This window comes from Grammomys surdaster, unplaced genomic scaffold (assembly GCF_004785775.1).
Source record: "Grammomys surdaster isolate TR1022 unplaced genomic scaffold, NIH_TR_1.0 265, whole genome shotgun sequence".
Lineage (NCBI taxonomy): Eukaryota > Metazoa > Chordata > Mammalia > Rodentia > Muridae > Grammomys > Grammomys surdaster.
In genome coordinates this window covers 2,684,861-2,696,380 of record NW_021604706.1, presented here as the reverse complement: position 1 = coordinate 2,696,380, position 11,520 = coordinate 2,684,861, and the positions used below count along the sequence as shown (strand labels likewise).

Genomic DNA, 11,520 nt, shown 5'->3' with positions numbered 1-11,520 from the left:
TACTGCCACTGAATGTTTTTATTGGCAATTTGAGTTTGAAATATGGGTAAAATTTCTATCAGGAAGGATATTTTATAATGTTAGTAATAATTATTTGCTTTCTACATGGAATACAATATGATACGTTAATTCTATTAATTCACACTAAAATATATCTTTAATACTGGTAAGAGTGAATAATACAAAAATAGGATTTGATAAATATTAGGATCAGTAACTTAATTCATACTTGTAACTATTGGGAAATTTGTGGTCCTGGTTGAACATTCCTCATCAAAACTCTAAAATCTGAAATGTTCCCAATGCTGAAACATTGGGCACTACCATATGCTCCACGAGGCGCATGTTCTACACGTGACCACATGTTCCAGGTAGCACTCAATACATAGGCTTACTAAAAATACTTACTAAAAATAAGAGTAAGTTGGAGTTATGTGGGTAAGGCATATGTACTGGCTGGTTTTTTGTGTCAATTTGACACAAGCTGGAGTTATCACAGAGAAAGGAGCCTCCCTTGAGGAAATGCCTCCATGAGATCCAGCTGTAAGGCATTTTCTCAATTAGTGATCAAGGGTGGGAGGGCCCATTGTGGGTGGTGCCATTTCTGGGCTAGTAGTCTTGAGTTCTGTAAGAAAGCAAGCTGAGCAAGCCAAAGGAAGCAAGCCAGTAAGTAACATCCCTCCATGGCGTCTTCATCAGCTCCTGCTTCCTGACCTGCTTGAGTTCCTGTCCTGACTTCCTTTGGTGATGAACAGCAGTGTGGAAGTGTAAGCTGGATAAACCCTTTCCTCCCCAACTTGCTTCTTGGTCATGATATTTGTGCAGGAATAGAAAGCCTAACTAAGACATCTGAGAAACACTTAAAGACATATTCAACATCCTTAGCCATCATGGAAATACAAATCAAAAGTACTTTGAGATTTCATCTTATACCTATCAGAATGGCCAAGATCAATAAAACACATGCAAATGCTGGCAAGAATATGAGGCAAAGGTACACTCTTCCATTGCTGGTGGGAGTGGAAAATTGTACAACCACTATGTAAATCAGTATGGAAATTCCTCAGAAAGTTGAGTATCGATCTACCTCAAGACCCAGCTATACCACTGTTGGGCATATACCCAAAGGATGCTTCATCCTACCATAAGGACACTTGCTTGAACATGTTCATTGCTGGTTTATTCATAATAGCCAGAGACTGAAAATAACCTAGATGTCCCTCAACAGAAGAATGGATAAAGAAAATGTGGTATATTTACACAATGGAGTATTACTCTGCTGTTAAAAAGAATGAAATCATGAAATTTTCAGGCAAATGGATGGAACTAGAAATAATCATCCTGAGTGAGGTAACCTAGACTCAGAAAGATAAATATGGTATGCACTCACTTTTAGGTGTATACTAGCCATTAAATAAATGATAATCAGCTTACAATCTGTAAACTCAGAGAGGCTGGGTATAGAGGAATGGAGTATGGAGAACACATGCATCTGATCTCCTTGGGAGGGGGAAATAGAACATATTTTATGGGTAGACTAGAAGTGGGGAATGGAAACAAGTTTAGGTGAGGACAGGGAGGGGAGATGGGTTTAAGGGAGGGATTGCAGGAAGAGACAGCTGGAATTGCAGGGCATTTGGGGGGATGGTATTGAAATCTCATGCAGTGGAAACTTTCTAAAGGTTTTTCTGTATAGCCCTGGCTGTCCTGGAACTCACTCTGTAGACCAGGCTGGCCTCGAACTCAGAAATCTGACTGCCTCTGCCTCCCAAGCGCTGGGATTCAAAGGCGTGAGCCACCACCGCCCAGCAAAGGTAATCCTAGTAAGGTGTCCTAATATTGGTTGAGATGAAGTCCCAAGTGGCTACCTCTTGTCATCAAAGGAAGCTTCCAATCCTGGGACTGAGCTGCATTTAGCTGAGTTCTTTGCCAAGGGAGTTCCATGGAAATCATCAAACAACCGAGGCTGCTGTCAAACTGACAACTGGGCCCCATTGCTGAAAACAATACCCACACAGCTTGTTGTACATGGAAAATTCGAGCTGGTGCCTGCCTACATGAAGCCTTAACTCCTATGTTCTAGTCTCTTTTGTGTGAGAAAGTACTCTGCAGGCTACCTAGAGAGAGATGCAAATGCTAACACAGCCACAAAAACCTTTGGCCTATATTCTGTTCTGCCTACAAGATATGGTAGGCCAATGGTGGCAAAGAACTTGTGGGAGTTCCCGATGAATGTCTGATTTGACTTAAGGCCCACTCCATGAAAGGAATCCATACCCCGGCATTGCTTGGGTGACGAAGAACTAGAGACTAGATAGCCAAGCAACCTGGGATAAAACCAAATAATATTGCTGGAGGAAAAAAAGGATCAATAAAATGACTCCCGATGATATTCTACTATATGCCTTAATCAGCCATCATCAGAGATGCTTCCTCTGCCAGCAGATGGGAACAGATGCATTCCTGCTTGTGCCTGCACGCGCACACACGAACGCGAGCGCACACGCGCGTGCGCGCGCGCGCGCACACACGCACACACACACACACACACACGGGGGGGGGTGCCCTTGGAACACACAACTGTAAATGAGATGATATCTCTATCAAATCCTTTCCTCGGAATTCAGGGAAACCTTCGGAAGAGGAGGCAGAAAGAGGGGATGGAGGACAAGGTCTGTAAAAGTAAACAAGGCTCATATGAAGTCCCAGAGACTGAAGCAGCAAACACAGAGTGTTCACAGATCTGCACCAGGTCTTCTGCATATATACAATAGCTTTCAGCTTAGTATTTTTATAGAACTTCTGAGTGTATGAATGAGTGGATCTCTGATTCTTATTCCTGCTCCCCAGACACTTTTACTTTTGTTGAGTTGCCTGGTCCAGCTTCCATGTGGTGGATTTTGTTTTATCTTATTAAACAGGATATAGTATATGAGAATAAGAATCTATTTTCAATTTAAAATAAAATAATAAAGTCTTAATTCTAAATAATGAAGTCAGATTAAATTTCCACTCTCTTGATGAAAATTTAATTTTAATACATGAAGCCTTGGGAGGCAAACACAAATTTCATCCAAATGACAACAATGTCATTTTTAAAATGTCTTAGGTTATGGATTCTGTTCCTATGCTACCCATTTCCTGCTGAGTCCTTAGTTTTTATACTGCTTTGCAATTTTACATTTAAATAAGAGCATTTTTATTTTTATTTATTTTAATTTTGTGGTTTATCTCTTAAACCTAAATACAGTATAATTTTATGGAGAATGTATCTTAATATAGTAAAATAAATCACCCCATTTTTGAGACCGTCTCTGTGCAGCCCTGGCTTGCTTTGAACTCACAATCTTCCTGGTTCTACCTCTCAGTTCAGGGATTACAAGTTCATGCCACAACAAGAGTCACCTCTTAATTACTTAATGTTTGTGATTCAGGCTTTTCTTTTGTTGAAGAAGACATTCCTTAGTGATCCAGGCTAAGAACACACTGTCACAGAGTACAGAGAATTGATATATTCTGTACTCTTTGTTGAAGCAAGGCTTTTCTGGCCTTGTCCCCTGCCCCTCCTCTTGCTTGACTTTCCTAAGGCTAGCCATAAAAACCATTCCTCTTCTTCAATGCAAGGCACAAAACCTGGAAATAGTGTTCTAATCTTCTGTCTTTCTATATGGGAGGTGGCCATAAATTTGAGAATTTGCCTTGTCTAATAGGGGCTCATCAGCCCTCATTCTAGAGATACCCTACATCTGGGGAGAATGAATAGACAGACTGCCAAGAAAGCTGCCCAGGGAGCAATGATTCTAACAGTTAAGGGTTCCAGAGACTATTCTGACACTCGAGATATCAGTTTCAGATATGCCACTGACGACCATCAAGTGATAGATAAATTGGGCTTTTGTAAATTGATCCTCCCACAAGAAGAAAGACTGTCTGATTTGATGAAAGCTGTGGTGAGACTGTACCTTAATCAATGCAAGGCCTTCCATGTATACCATGGAAAAGAGACTGAAGGGCGATTGGCCTAGAGCTTACTGAGAGATGGACTTCACAGAAGTCAAGCTGACAAAATATGAAAATAAATATCTTTTAGTTTTTATAGACACCTTTTCAGGAAGAATGAAACTGCCAACATGGTGACTAAGAAGATCCTAGAAGAAATCTTTTCAAGGTTTGGAATACCCAAGGTAATTGGGTTTGTTGCCCAGATAAGTCAGGGCCTGGCCACATAGCTAGAGATTAATTAGAAATTACATAGGCTCCAGAGTTCAGGACAGGTAAAATAGATAAATAGAATATTAGTTTTTGTTAAGTCCAGAATAGACACCATTCAGCTATTAGTGATAAGACAGATACATGAGATTTTAAGAGATGAACCTGAAGATATTAATCTGTGATTTTAAGATTAAAATCATTTGCAAATAGAAAGAGTAGGGAATGTAAGGGTAAAAATTAAAACAGCTCAGCAGAGACCACAAACAACTTGGCAAAGACCGCAGGACAGCTTGCTGAGCTTACTGAGAGTAGCCATAATAAAAATATCAAGCCCCTCTAGGGACGAGGTGACCAGAAATGTAGAAACAACCAAAGACATATCTTGACCAGTCTAAACACACCCAAGTGAGTAATGGGCCACCTGGTGTTTATCCTAGAAGGTCTGAGGCTTCATGGTCAAAAATAGTGGGCCATCCAGCCTGTCAAAATGATTGCTTACGCAAAGTGCTGATGTTTGAAATATCCAATCATATGTAACCGCGCCAGAATTTCCCACTTTTCCCTTCCCCCTTGTGCCTCCCCCTATAAAAGTTCTAAACTTCCTGGGGTCTTCATCGAAATTCTCTCCCCTGCGTGGGATGACTTTCGATCCAAGGGCCCTTGTTAGTAAACTGCCTTTTGCCATTGCATCAAGTCAGTCTCTCGTGTCTCCTTGGGTGCGCGCTAATTGGGACTTGAGTTGGGGTCCTCTTCCTGGGTCCTTACAGGACCTACCTTATCTCAAAACAAGACAAAACAAAACAAAACAAAACAAAAATAAAAACAAGCTGTAATAAACTCAATTGTAATTTGTTCAATTAACTATTGTAAAATGTTTCTTAATGTGCATTCACCAAGCACTTATACATCTGTATCTTTTCAATATGTTTTTCTAAGCATTTCTATATCTCTACATCTTTTCAGTATATTTTAAAACAGGGATAGGAATCTTAGAGGGATAAAAGCTGCAGCAAAAATTACTTGCATGCATTTAACAGAATAGGACTCCTCCAGAACCACTAGTTATTTTTAGAAACCACGTCTATCTCCGCCTCCATGGCTGAAAGGAACTGCAGACACCATCTGTCCTAAGCTCGGCAGCTGGAACTGGAACCCAATAGCCACAGCCTCTGTGGGTGGAATGTAGGAGGACAGCAGTTCTCGCTGCTGATTTGCTGATTGTTGTCGCAGTGACTTTGGTGTATGCTGGGTGTCGCTCAGAAAGTGGAAATGGGGCCCTCTGCTGGGCTATGCACCAAATTCCATCTAGGGAATTTTCTGGAAAGAAATTCGTCATCTTGAAGAGCAATATTCTAAGAGCCATCTGAGTTTAAATGCCAGTTAGAAACAGCTTAGAAAATTTATTTGGGTAATCAAATTAGAAAGATCATTCCTCCTCTCTCTTGTGTATGAGGTGTATTGAATTTAAGTTTGTTTTTTTTAAATGAATAACTAAAATTGCAATGTTTTTTTTAAAAATCATCATTCTGAAAAACAGAACTGTGGTTTTTAACATCCTTAACTTTATTTTCTTCAGAATATTAATAAACATTTGTATTTTAATTAATTCATTAATTTATTGTTTGTTTGTGTGTGTGTGTGTGTGTGTGTCCGTGCATACCAGGCACATGTGGAGGTCAGAGGACATCCCCAGGGACTCAGTTCTCTCCCTCCACCAGTGGATCAGGTTTGGTGTTGGATACCTTTACCCACTGAGCTCTCTGCTACTCCAAACATTTGTCGTTTTGCTTTGTTCTTTAAATATCAGACTTCAAATCTACCTGGGTAGTGTTCTGACAGTTTTCTTCTCAGAGCCCCTAGGCTTCAGCCATACTTTGAGCAGAGGATGTTATAAAAGCAATTGGATTATGAATCAGAAACCATTTGATACAGATGTTTAGAAATTGTTAGTGTCAGTATAAGGCTGGTTCTCCACTCCTCACATGTGTTATTAGTTTAAAAGAGTAGTAATTAAAGACATTGCTGCACAGACATCCACACGCTCATTATACATAGTCATTAAAAGGAATGTGTTAACTTAGAAAGATGCTGTTGTGTTATTTCTAAGTGAATAAAAATAATGTGCAGAGCCGGGCAATGGTGGCGCACGCCTTTAATCCCAGCACTTGGGAGGCAGAGGCAGGCAGATTTCTGAGTTCAAGGCCAGCCTGGTCTACCGAGTGAGTTCCAGGACAGCCAGGGCTACACAGAGAAACCCTGTCTCGAAAAACAAACCAAAAACAAAAAAAAATTCTTTTACTTCTTTTATTCTCTTTTGAAATGGGGAGGGGGGGTTGGCGGTGCATCTCACTATATAGCCTAGGCTAGCCTCAAACTTAGGATCCTCAATGCCTTTATTCCTCTAAGATTGCTAGTCTCACTTTAAAATATACTTAAAAGATGTAGAGACATGGAAATGCTTTGAAAAAAGATATTGAAAATGCACAGATGTATAAATGGTGAAAATACATTAAGAAACACATCACAATAGTAAATTGAACATATGCACACCACCATGCACAGCTCTGCCCTTGTTTTCAATTTTGATTTTATATATCTACAGTGTTTTGTTTTGCATTAAAGCTTTTATCTTGGTGGAATTTTATTTTGGTGTGAGGACTAATAAAATACATACCATATTTTCCCACAAAAAGATAGTAGCCTAGAAACATCTGGAAGCTATTGCCTTTCTTAGGAAAAGAACATGGGCCGGGTGGTGGTGGCGCACGCCTTTAATCCCAGCACTCGGGAGACAGAGGCAGGTGGATTTCTGAGTTCGAGGCCAGCCTGGTCTACAGAGTGAGTTCCAGGACAGCCAGGGCAAAGCAGAGAAACCCTGTCTCGGAAAAAAAAAAAAAAAAAAAAGGAAAAGAACATGGGGAGAAATTAATAGAAAACTGTTTTGATGTAAAAATCCTGAGGAATAAAATCCCAGCTCTCAAACATTCTAGACAAATCCTTCTATTACTAAAGCTGTGCACCTCCAACCACAGTGACAACTTCTAATGGAAAAAGTGTTCAAAAATCTTAGACTAATTCTGTTCTATAAGTGAGAAGATGTCCCCCAAAGGCTATAAAACAAATACTTCATCTATCATTACCAAAAATAGACCCATTTCAGGAGACTACTTGAATAAAGAAAAGGCAAAATAGTGTGGCATCTTAATGCATGCTATTTTGACATCCAAAGTTCCAAAGGACTCCATTGTCTTTATCTTATATTGGTAACACAGCTGGGAATGACAGCTTATACTTGTAAGCCTATCATTTGGAAGGCGGAAGCAAGATAATCAGGAATTCAAGGTCAGCCTTAAGTACACATAACAAGTTTGAGGCCAGCCTATGCCCCATGAGACCTTGTCTCAAAAGTAAGGTTCGTAATAAATATGCCATTAAAAATTGTATTGCAGAGGCCTGGAGTGATAGTTCAGTAGTTAAGAGCACTGACTGCTCTTCTAGAGGATGCAGATTCTATTCTCAGCACGCACATGGTGGCTCAAAACCATCTGTAACTCCAGTTCCAGGGGATCTGATGACTTCTGGCCTTTGCAAGCACTACACTATTGTATAGATCTTTAATCCTAATCTGGAGTTTCTACCTCACCTTGATCATTCAATTCCTGGATAAAAGACACACAACTTTTGTTATTTACAAACATGCATGTAAGCAAAACACTCATATACATAATTTTTTTTTCTTTAAAGAAGCAACATAGTAGAGTATAGAGTACTGCAATTGCTTGGACCAGAAGTTTGAGACTTAGTCTGAGCAACATAACACAGCTCTGATTTAAAATAAATAGTAAGCCAGGAGTGGTGATGCCACCTTTAATCCTAGCAACCAAGGGGAAGAGGTCAAAGACTCTGTATGAGTTTGAGGCCAAGCTGGTCTACATAGTAAATTACAGGCCAGCCAAGGCTGCATAGTGAGACTCTGCCTCTAAAGAAAGAAAGAAGGAAGGAAGGAAGGAAGGAAGGAAGGAAGGAAGGAAGGAAGAAGAGAGGAGAAAGTGAGGGAGGAAGGCAAGAATGAATAGAGAGGCTACAGAGATAGATCAGTGGTTAAGAGAGGTTACTGTTCTTCCAGAGGACCTAGGTATAATTCCCAGACCCACATCAGGCATCTCACAACTGCCTCTAATTCCACTTCCAAGGGATGTGACACTCTCTGGTCTCTGTTTCATGGGCTGTGACACCCTCTGGGCTGAATAAGTATCAGGTATGAACACACACACACACACACACACACACACACACACACACACACAGAGAGAGAGAGAGAGAGAGAGAGAGAGAGAGAGAGAGATTTTAAAAAAAATAGTACTTTAATTCCAGCACTTAGGAGACAGAAGCAGACAGATGGATCTTCAAGAAACACTTAAAGAAATGTTCAACACCCTTAGCCATCAGAGAAATGCAAATCAAAATGACTCTGAGATTGAGATTTCATCTTACAGCTGTCAGAATGCCTAAGATCAAAAACTCAAGTGACAGCCCATGCTGGTGAGGATGTGGAGCAAGGGGAACATTGCTGGAGGGAGTGAAAATTTGTACAACCACTCTAGAAATCAAATGGCGGTTTCTTGTAGCTAGTTTTTTCTACTTTGTGTCTTCTTCTTTTTCCCACCCTTTATCCCCTAGTTTCACCCCCTATCACTAGAAAGGAGAGAAGGAATGATAGAGTGGGAAGAAAGAGAACTATCTGAATCTAATTTTTTTCCTTTTGTTTTTTCTTTGAGTATGGACTACTAACAAGCTGCAACCAAGCCCCCTAAACTCCCACCAACCACCAACCTTTCCACTCAGAGCCCATTTATATACCCTCTGAAAAGTTCCCAGAATTCCAAACATCACACAATCCCGGAAACTATCTGCAGCTGGCAAAAACCACACCTCTGCTAGAGCTCGAGGCAAATCATAGTCTGCTGTAGTCAGTCCAAAGCAGCCCCATATTCCCACACCTGGAATTAAAACAAAAACACATTCTTATAATAGTTATGTGGTTTTTTAAAGAAACCAAGAATTCAGAATTGTCAGTCCAGTTCCTCAGAAAATTGGAAATCAATCTACCTCAAGACCAAGCAATATCACTAGAGCATATACAGAAAGATTGCTCCATCGTATCACAGAGACACTTACTCAGACATGTTCATTGCTGCTCTGTTTATAATAACCAGAAACTGGGAACAACCTAGATGACCCTCAAGAGAGGAATAGATAAAATGTGGCACATTTACACAATGGAATACTATTCAGCTATTAAAAACAAAGACATCGGGGCTCAATTTTTCTCCTAAGCTACTTGTCTCTACCCTCTCAAACCGCCATCCCACAAACACGGATCAGGTAATGCAGTTTGTTGAGCCAAGTCGGCAGTTTGTAAAGGATTCGATTTGACTGGTTAAAAGATGCACCAAGCCCGACAGAAAAGAATTCCAGAAGCTCGCCATGGCCACAACGATAGGATTTGCTATCACGGGATTCACTGGCTTCTCTGTGAAACTGATCCATATCCCTATTAACAACATTATTGTGGGTGGCTAAGTCCTTTCTCATCATGGGACGAGTGAACCAATCAGGGGGTGACAAGCCCATGAAGTAAAATGTTACCTGGAAAAAAAAAAAAGACATCATAGCTAGGCAGTGGTAAGGCATGCCTTTAATCCCAGCACTCAGGAGGCAGAGGTAGGCAGATATCTGTGAGTTCAATGCTAGCCTGGTCTACAGAGCTAGTTCCAGGATAGCCAGGGCTACACGGAAATTCTGTCTTAAAAAAACAAAAGAAAACAAAAATTCCATTGCACCCAGCCTTATAACAAGCACTCTCTAGCTATGACTATATACCATGAGCAAACTACATAGATGATTATCCTGCTGGTGGCCTCTGAAATCACTTGGCAAAATTTTAAAATTTATTCTTTTGAGAGCTTCCCTATATTTGTCAAGCTGGCCTCATAGGTTAAAACTCATCAGCTTTCGAAGTAGCTGAGATCATAGGCAAGTGCCAACATAATAAAATTAAACTTTGACTTTAAGGATGTGATTTAGCTGTAACAACATAGAAGAGAGTTTCATGACCTTCACCAGATTTCCTCCACTGATCACATCTGTTAGAGATGCACTCTGGTGTTAACAGCCAGTAGAGTACCACTGACTCAACCCCAAACGGCCCTTTTACTGCCCTGACTTAGAACCACAGTCATGACCTTTATGTACTTCCCATCCGTACTCTGTGTCCTCATGATCTGACACTAATCTGCTCTGTCCCTCAAATTCTGTCATTAAAAGACTGTTATATAAATATAATCATATAATACATGATTGTGTTTGGGGAGAGAGGATACCATGTAGCCCAGGCTGCCTTGGATCTAGTTGTGTAGCCTAGGCTGGCCTCAGACTGGAACTCATCTGGCCTTCCATCTCCCGAGTGCTTGGATTACAGGTATGGACCACTAGGCCTGGCCACATGTGTGCTCATCCAGATTTGGCTTTTCCCACTCAGTTTAAAGCCTTGGAGAGATTCATCTAAGTTATTGCATCGTATCAATATTTACTTACTTATAATTAATTTCACTTTTTTTTAAAAAAATAGAGACTGGTTTTCATTTAGCCTAGGCAGCCTTTGAACTCACTATGTAGCCAGAGATGACCTTGAACTATTGCCTCCAGCTGTTGAATGCTGGGATTGCAGATGTGTGCTACTATGCCTGACTGTTCCTTTTTATCACTGAGTGCCATTTCATAGTAGGATGCACCACCACTTACCCATTCATGACTATGGAAGACACTTTTTCATTGTTATTAGTAAAGTTGCTATAATTGCTCCAGTATAGCCTTCAGTGTAAATGGGGGTTTTCATTTCTGGGACAATTACATAAGACTGTAATTACCAAGCTGTAAGAAATTATGTATTTTGTTACAATGAAATTGACTCTTTAGCTGGGCATTGTTGGTGCACGCCTTTAATCCCAGCACTTGGGAGGCAGACGCAGGCGGATTTCTGAGTTCGAGGCCAGCCTGGTCTACTGAGTGAGTTCCAGGACAGCCAGGGCTACACAGAGAAACCCTGCCTCGAAAAAAAAAAAAAAAAGAAAAGAAAATTGACTCTTTTTTTTTTTCAGAATGTATTCTTTTTAAAGGTAGTTGTTTGGGGGGGTGTTTTTTTGTTTTTGTTTTTCATCCGTACTTTAGTAGGACTAGTGCTCACTCTTCATAGTGCAGTCAAATATAAAACAAGTGTTAAACAACTAAGTAGTGGTTGTAGAGCAC

At 40.4% G+C, this 11,520-nt stretch overlaps 1 pseudogene; it reads left to right on the top strand.

Moving 5' to 3' along the window:
- LOC114628192 overlaps window positions 1-9,795 on the top strand; it is a 24,861-nt pseudogene extending 15,066 nt beyond the window's left edge.
- The last annotated feature ends 1,725 nt before the right edge of the window (window positions 9,796-11,520 follow it).